The sequence below is a fragment of the Sinocyclocheilus rhinocerous genome, unplaced genomic scaffold (genome assembly GCF_001515625.1).
Source record: "Sinocyclocheilus rhinocerous isolate Xijiao unplaced genomic scaffold, SAMN03320098_v1.1 scaffold1292, whole genome shotgun sequence".
In the NCBI taxonomy this organism is placed as follows: domain Eukaryota; kingdom Metazoa; phylum Chordata; class Actinopteri; order Cypriniformes; family Cyprinidae; genus Sinocyclocheilus; species Sinocyclocheilus rhinocerous.
In genome coordinates, this window is record NW_015656599.1 from 1,341,732 (window position 1) to 1,348,958 (window position 7,227).

At 33.4% G+C, this 7,227-nt stretch overlaps 1 long non-coding RNA gene across 1 annotated transcript in view; it reads left to right on the top strand.

Moving 5' to 3' along the window:
* The window catches only part of LOC107720351 (uncharacterized), a 21,720-nt gene that overhangs the window by 837 nt on the left and 13,656 nt on the right, over window positions 1-7,227 (top strand). The window lies entirely within an intron of this gene.

Sequence of the window (7,227 nt, forward strand, 5' to 3'; positions counted from 1 at the left end):
GGGGGGAAACTTATTTGGCATAAAATAAACATTAAAAAAGTGCATTTTGCATGTTTTTATTTGTTATCAAAAGCCAAATAACCCAAAATCTCAGAATTGATGAGTGCATGAAAAAGTTTTTTGCATGTAATGTCTCGCCTTAAACTATACATGTTTACAGTACTTGAGAAAATAATTGTGTATGATACTTTACTCACCCTCATGTCATTCCAAACCTGACTTACTTTCTTCTGTGGAGGTTAAAAAGAAGATATTTTGAAAAATGTCTCTGTGCTTTTTTCCCCCCTCCACAAAATCGAGGTCAGTAGGGTTCAGTGTTGTTTTGGGCCCCATTGACTTCAATTGTTTGGACGAGAACAGGTGTCTATGGCGTCATATGGCTCATCTTCCTAATTTCAAAAGATAGTCAGCACTTCTGTTCATGATGTGATGTGAATAAAGTCCCTATGGATGTGATGTAATGCTACGCCACCCTTTGCTCCGAAGCCCTTCTCCGCAGTCGAGACCACACAACACTGTCCAGCCGCCAGCTTTTCTGCTTCCTCCATCAACCGAGTGCAGCAATACTTTTTCTCTCTGAAGGTTTCCTTAGCTCAGCTTAATGATAAACCTTCCTCTCAGTTTTTCCCTTTTGGAAACCAACACAATCTTTCTGTGTTTTCTTGGACTGGACGCAAGATTTCACTCTGATTTGTTTGTAAAATAATGGGATGGGAAAGTCGGAGATTAATCAACCGGGTAGCCGAAATTGTCCGCACACTGGAAAACGTGTCAGAGTCAAGTCAGAGATTAAAATCTAATATATATTGTTTGCTTGTAGTGCCTGCAAGATTGAAGGACGTTTGAGGTGATTCTAGCAGTCTGTAGATACAGTGCAATTTGCTGTAATTGTGCACAGCTGTTCTCCAGGACTGTTGTTGTGCTGTTTAAAATTAAGAGAAACGCCATCAATCATCACTGATCAGGGGTTCGTCTTGGTGGCAGTGAAAATTCGGCTATAACATCAAGTACTGGTCAGTGTCAGAGTGTCAGATTCTGCAGAAAATGATTTCTTTAGGCTGTTAATTAAGTCTTTCCTATAGCAGATGTTTGGCCTTCAGCATTTGCTTTGATCTATGCACAGTTGCTCATATTTCACAATGGCTGTTTTCATGGCAATATCTCAATCAAATGTCTTATGAAATATTATGAAATATTTTAAAATAACATTTTTACACTATAAATGTAATATTTTAAATATTTGTATTAAATCGTTTATATTTTAAAATAAATAATATAATAATATATAACATATAATTTATAACACACACACACACACACACACACACACACACAACCATCCAAAGAAAGTCATTTTATTTAAAAAGGTTGCATAAAATTTATAAAAAGTGACCATACGGATATTTATAATGTTACGAAAGATTTTTATTTCAAATAAATTTTGTTCTATAAAACTTTATATTCATCAAAAATTCTGAAAAAAGTATCCCAGCTTCGAAAAAAGATGTTAAGCAGCATTAAGCAACATTTCAACATTGATAATAATAATAAATGTTGCTGAGCATCAAATCAGCATATTAGAATAATTTCTAAAGACTGGAGTGATTATGCTGAAAATTCAGCTTTTCATCACAGGAATAAATTACATTTTAAAATACATTCAAATAGAAAGCAGTTATTTTAAATTGTAATAATATTTCACAATATTTCTGTTTTTTTAATTGTAATTTTTGATTAAATAAACACAGCCTTGGTGACAGTATATATTAATATATATTTAAAAAATAATATTTACTTATTAATTTCCCCAAACATTACTGAAGGGGCTGTGAGGTCCATAAGGTGAAGAAAGGTTGGGAAACACTGGATTATATCACGTGTAGTGACATTTCCCGTCTGTAGCAGCTGATGCAGGGTTTACTGTGCCTTGGAAATTAATTTCATTTCCTGCTCCTGAAAAGTAATGGATCACAGTGCTCTAACTTCATTTGCTATGTTTCCTTTTGGTTGCTGGAGCTGCTGAATTAGAGCTTTGTTTGTGTTCTGGTTTGGTTTAGCATATTGTCAGCCAGCGTTTCAGTGAGTATTAATCAACAGAAAGAGATGAGAAGGGCTCCAAAGCAGAGAGATTCCCTTGGCTAAAACCACCTAAAAAGTGATGGTGTTTAATTTCCTGGTCCCTATTGCAATCCTGCCTCTGTCGAGCTCAGGCCACAGGGGAAATAGGTCCTTTTTTATTTTTATTTTTTGTGTTTTTAAATTGATGTTTGTATATTTTGTAAATTGTTTTGTATATACAGTGGGTACGGAAAGTATTCAGACCCCCTTAAATTTTTCACTCTTTGTTATATTGCAGCCATTTGCTAAAATCATTTACAGGTGTCGAGGGAGCTTCAGCAGAGAACTGCGGTCAGATGAGATGTTGTCAGGCCGTATGGCAGGAAAAACGTTATACTGTGCTCACAGCACGTGCTCTTAAATTGCACACACAAATGCAGTGGCGCGCACTGTATGTAATTTCATATTAAAGTGCAAAAGAAATACGAGCATGCAATGTCGTAGTTATGTCGTCAGTTAAGTCATGAAGTTACCAAAAAAAGGCAACTAAAGCTTTTAGTATTTATGTATGCGTCACATTTAAGAACATGTCTCTGAAATGCAGTGGTTTTCAAAACTGTCCTGGAGCAGCCCAGCACTGTCGCCCTCCTCTAACACACCCGATTCAACTGTAGGGACTTTAAGAGCTGAAGTGGGTCAGAAAAGGTAAGGAGATGTGAGAAAATACAATGCGTGCCAGATTATATATATATACAGTGGGTACGGAAAGTATTCAGACCCACTTAAATTTTTCACTCTTTGTTATATTGCAGCCATTTGCTAAAATCATTTAAGCCTGTTGAAAAGCAGTGACAAGCATCATAAACAAGTTTATACACTCAATGTTCCTTCAGCCAAACAATACAAGCACATTCACCATACCAGCCTCATCTATTGAGGCATGTTGAATCAGTCTTTTATTATCAGGAGAAAACCTGGATGAAATATCATGTCCTTTTACCACAGCAATAGGCCTCTGAGACCCACGTAGGCCAAGGTAATGGGAAAAAAACGTGGGCCTGAGGCTATCCTGACCCTCCTGGTTTATGAGTACATTACTACTTTGGCATTAGACCCCATTCAAAACTCCTATAAATGAACAAACTGCTGCTATAACTTCATATGACTCGAACACCACCACCACCTCAAAATACAAACCCCAAACGCTGGTTTTGTAATCGACATCTGATCCACTGCCGGAGATTTTAAGTGCACAATCAGTGACATAAATGGATGATTTTTCAGTTAAGGGGAACATTTCTGTTCCCCAGGATGAAATTAAATTAAATTAAATAGTCATTTAAGTTTTGGGATAGATTATGATGGCTTTTTACTTTAATACTTACTGGCTTTAATACTTTGTATTTGGTTACTTTAATTTGAAATGCTAAAATTAAATATTTTATATAGATATTCTATTTTCTTTCTTAAAAAAATGCTGCATTCTTCACTAAGAGGACCTTTTCATAAAATAAATTTTTAAAAAAGTAATTTGAGTTGTGGCTAAAATGGCTTTAGACCTTTTATCGGACCTTTTTTATTTTAAATGCTTAAATTAAATGTTTGAAAAATATATTTTTCAAAGGGTGTTATCCTTTTTATTGGTAACCTTCATTTGAAATTATGAAATTTAATATTTTATTAAGACATTTGTATTATATTTCTTAAAAAATAAATAATTTTAAAAGATAAATGAAAAGAAAAAAAAAAAATGAAAAATATATTTTCCAAAGGGCTTTATACTTTTTATTGGGTTTATTTAATTTTAAATGCTGAAAGGAAATATTTGAATAAAATATTTTTCATTTATGTCTTGAAAATAATATATTTAATATGTACACACATATGAAAAAGAGTTATAATTAGAAAAATTATACTTGCAATTTTACAATCTTACAAAATAAATAAATAAATAACTTTAAAATACAAACATTATATATATACAGTATATATATATATATATATATATATATATATATATACTGTATATATATAATGTTTGTATTTTAAAGTTATTTATTTATTTATTTTGTAAGATTGTAAAATTGCAAGTATAATTTTTCTAATTATAACTCTTTTTCATATGTGTGTACATATTAAATATATTATTTTCAAGACATAAATGAAAAATATTTTATTCAAATATTTCCTTTCAGCATTTAAAATTAAATAAACCCAATAAAAAGTATAAAGCCCTTTGGAAAATATATTTTTCATTTTTTTTTTTTCTTTTCATTTATCTTGTAAAATTATTTATTTTTTAAGAAATATAATACAAATGTCTTAATAAAATATTAAATTTCATAATTTCAAATGAAGGTTACCAATAAAAAGGATAACACCCTTTGAAAAATATATTTTTCAAACATTTAATTTAAGCATTTAAAATAAAAAAGGTCCGATAAAAGGTCTAAAGCCATTTTAGCCACAACTCAAATTACTTTTTTAAAAATTTATTTTATGAAAAGGTCCTCTTAGTGAAGAATGCAGCATTTTTTTAAGAAAGAAAATAGAATATCTATATAAAATATTTAATTTTAGCATTTCAAATTAAAGTAACCAAATACAAAGTATTAAAGCCAGTAAGTATTAAAGTAAAAAGCCATCATAATCTATCCCAAAACTTAAATGACTATTTAATTTAATTTAATTTCATCCTGGGGAACAGAAATGTTCCCCTTAACTGAAAAATCATCCATTTATGTCACTGATTGTGCACTTAAAATCTCCGGCAGTGGATCAGATGTCGATTACAAAACCAGCGTTTGGGGTTTGTATTTTGAGGTGGTGGTGGTGTTCGAGTCATATGAAGTTATAGCAGCAGTTTGTTCATTTATAGGAGTTTTGAATGGGGTCTAATGCCAAAGTAGTAATGTACTCATAAACCAGGAGGGTCAGGATAGCCTCAGGCCCACGTTTTTTTCCCATTACCTTGGCCTACGTGGGTCTCAGAGGCCTATTGCTGTGGTAAAAGGACATGATATTTCATCCAGGTTTTCTCCTGATAATAAAAGACTGATTCAACATGCCTCAATAGATGAGGCTGGTATGGTGAATGTGCTTGTATTGTTTGGCTGAAGGAACATTGAGTGTATAAACTTGTTTATGATGCTTGTCACTGCTTTTCAACAGGGATGGTACTTTTTGATCTCTTTGGGACATATTTGATGTGACTTCAGAGATCTGCCTGGTTAATTTTTGGCTTTGGAGAGGTTTGTGTTCTTTACTTCAGTGGGCTCCTTCTTTTATTGGCTCATGCTTGTTACCTCCACAAAAATGACAGACATTTGGATGCGTTTGCTTTGCTCTAATGAAGCTGAATCTGAGGGGACTGTAAAAAAAATTTATGTTGAAACAATTTTCACTCAGAAACTGCTAGTAAATTTCGTAAACAATTACAAAGACACGTTGAATTAAATGTGAAGTTTTGAAGTAGAAACCCCTAAATAGTATTTTCTTTATATATATATTTTTACGGTGTATTTATGAGGGTTGTATAAGGACCGTAAGAGGTTTGTTTTTGCCAGAGTGCCATCTGTCGACAGCATATTTATCTCAGCAAACAGGAAAAGGTGTTTTTTCACTCATATGATGTCCTCCTTCGCTTTTTTATTCATCCCCCAGGGTGTGTTTATCATCTTTAAGGAGGTCAGAAAGCCCTGCTGAGACTTTCATTCAGTATGTCTGAAGGCTTTCTGAGGTAAACCGCGTACTTAAGAAGAAACCCCCGTGCCAACCCGACCACTGTAACCCACCTTCAGCATAAACGTACCACCAAACCCCAACACAGCGGTGTATTTTGATATCGTAAGTGCTTGTGAAGAGTAAAACTAGCCCACGAGCCAGCATGATAACATCGGTCTGTGCATTGAGGGGCTTTTTGGAGACACTTGTATGCTAAAAAGCAAAGTTGGAGCCAAAACCGGAGCCTCCAAGACCCAGATCAATATTAGACCCCTCGAGGCCCAGATCCATATCAAAACTGAAACACTTAAGGACCAGATCCAAACCAAGACCTGTCAGTTTTATTGAATTGAAAGAAAAAAAGAAAATGCAGTTCATTTCATATACCCAACAATCAAGTTTCGCCTTATTTTCAATGCTTCTTTTTCCATATATCAAAATCTACTGTACTGTAAAATCGAATTAGTTAAAGTGCCCCTATTATGCCATTTTGAATATTGCCTTTCATGCAGTGTGTAATGTACACTCTAAAAAATGCTGGGTTGTTTCAACCCAACTTTGGGTCAAATATGGACTAACCCAACTTTTGGTTAAAAATTTAATGTAAAAATTTAACCCAACGGTTGGGTTAGTCCATATTTGACCCAATGTTGGGTTGAAACAACCCAGCATTTTTTAGAGTGTAGCGGTATGTGAATGTAAATGATCAGCAAAGTTGTAAACCCGAAAATGCACAATAAATAAAGTTATTGTCTCCCAAAAGAAAGAATCGACTCTGAACAGCCTAAATATGGAAGAAAAATAATGCCATATGTCTCTGAAACAAAAACAAAAACGTTGAATAGCACTAACTGAAAAAATAATGCATTGCATTAACAGTGCTTGCATTTTTAATGCCTTGTATTTCCAGGGCTTGCATTTTTAGGTCCTGAAATGTAACATAGTTGTTTATTTAAGCTGTGAATATTTCAATTCAAAATATTTGAATACATAATTAAAAATTCAGTAATTCATATTCATCTTCCAGAATTCACTTCCAAAATATTCAATCTGTTCAATATTATATATATATACACTTTTAAAAATAAAGGTGCTTCACGATGCCATAGAAGAACCTTTTTGTCTAAATGGTTCCATAAAGAACCTTTAACATCTGAAGAACCTTTCCGTTTCACAAAAGGTTCTTTGTGGCGAAAGAAGGTTCTTCAGATTACAAAAAGGTAAGAAAGAGATGGTTCTTTAAAGAACCTTTGACTAAATGGTTCTTTGCGGAACCAAAAATGGTTCTTCTATGGCATCGCTGCGAAGAACCTTTTGAAGCACCTTTATTTTTAAGAGTGTAATGGAATTACGAGCATACGACGTCGTGGTTACGTTGTCTGTTGGTAAATCACAAAATTACCAAAAATTACGAATACGTTACGTAACTGTTACGTCGTGTGTTAG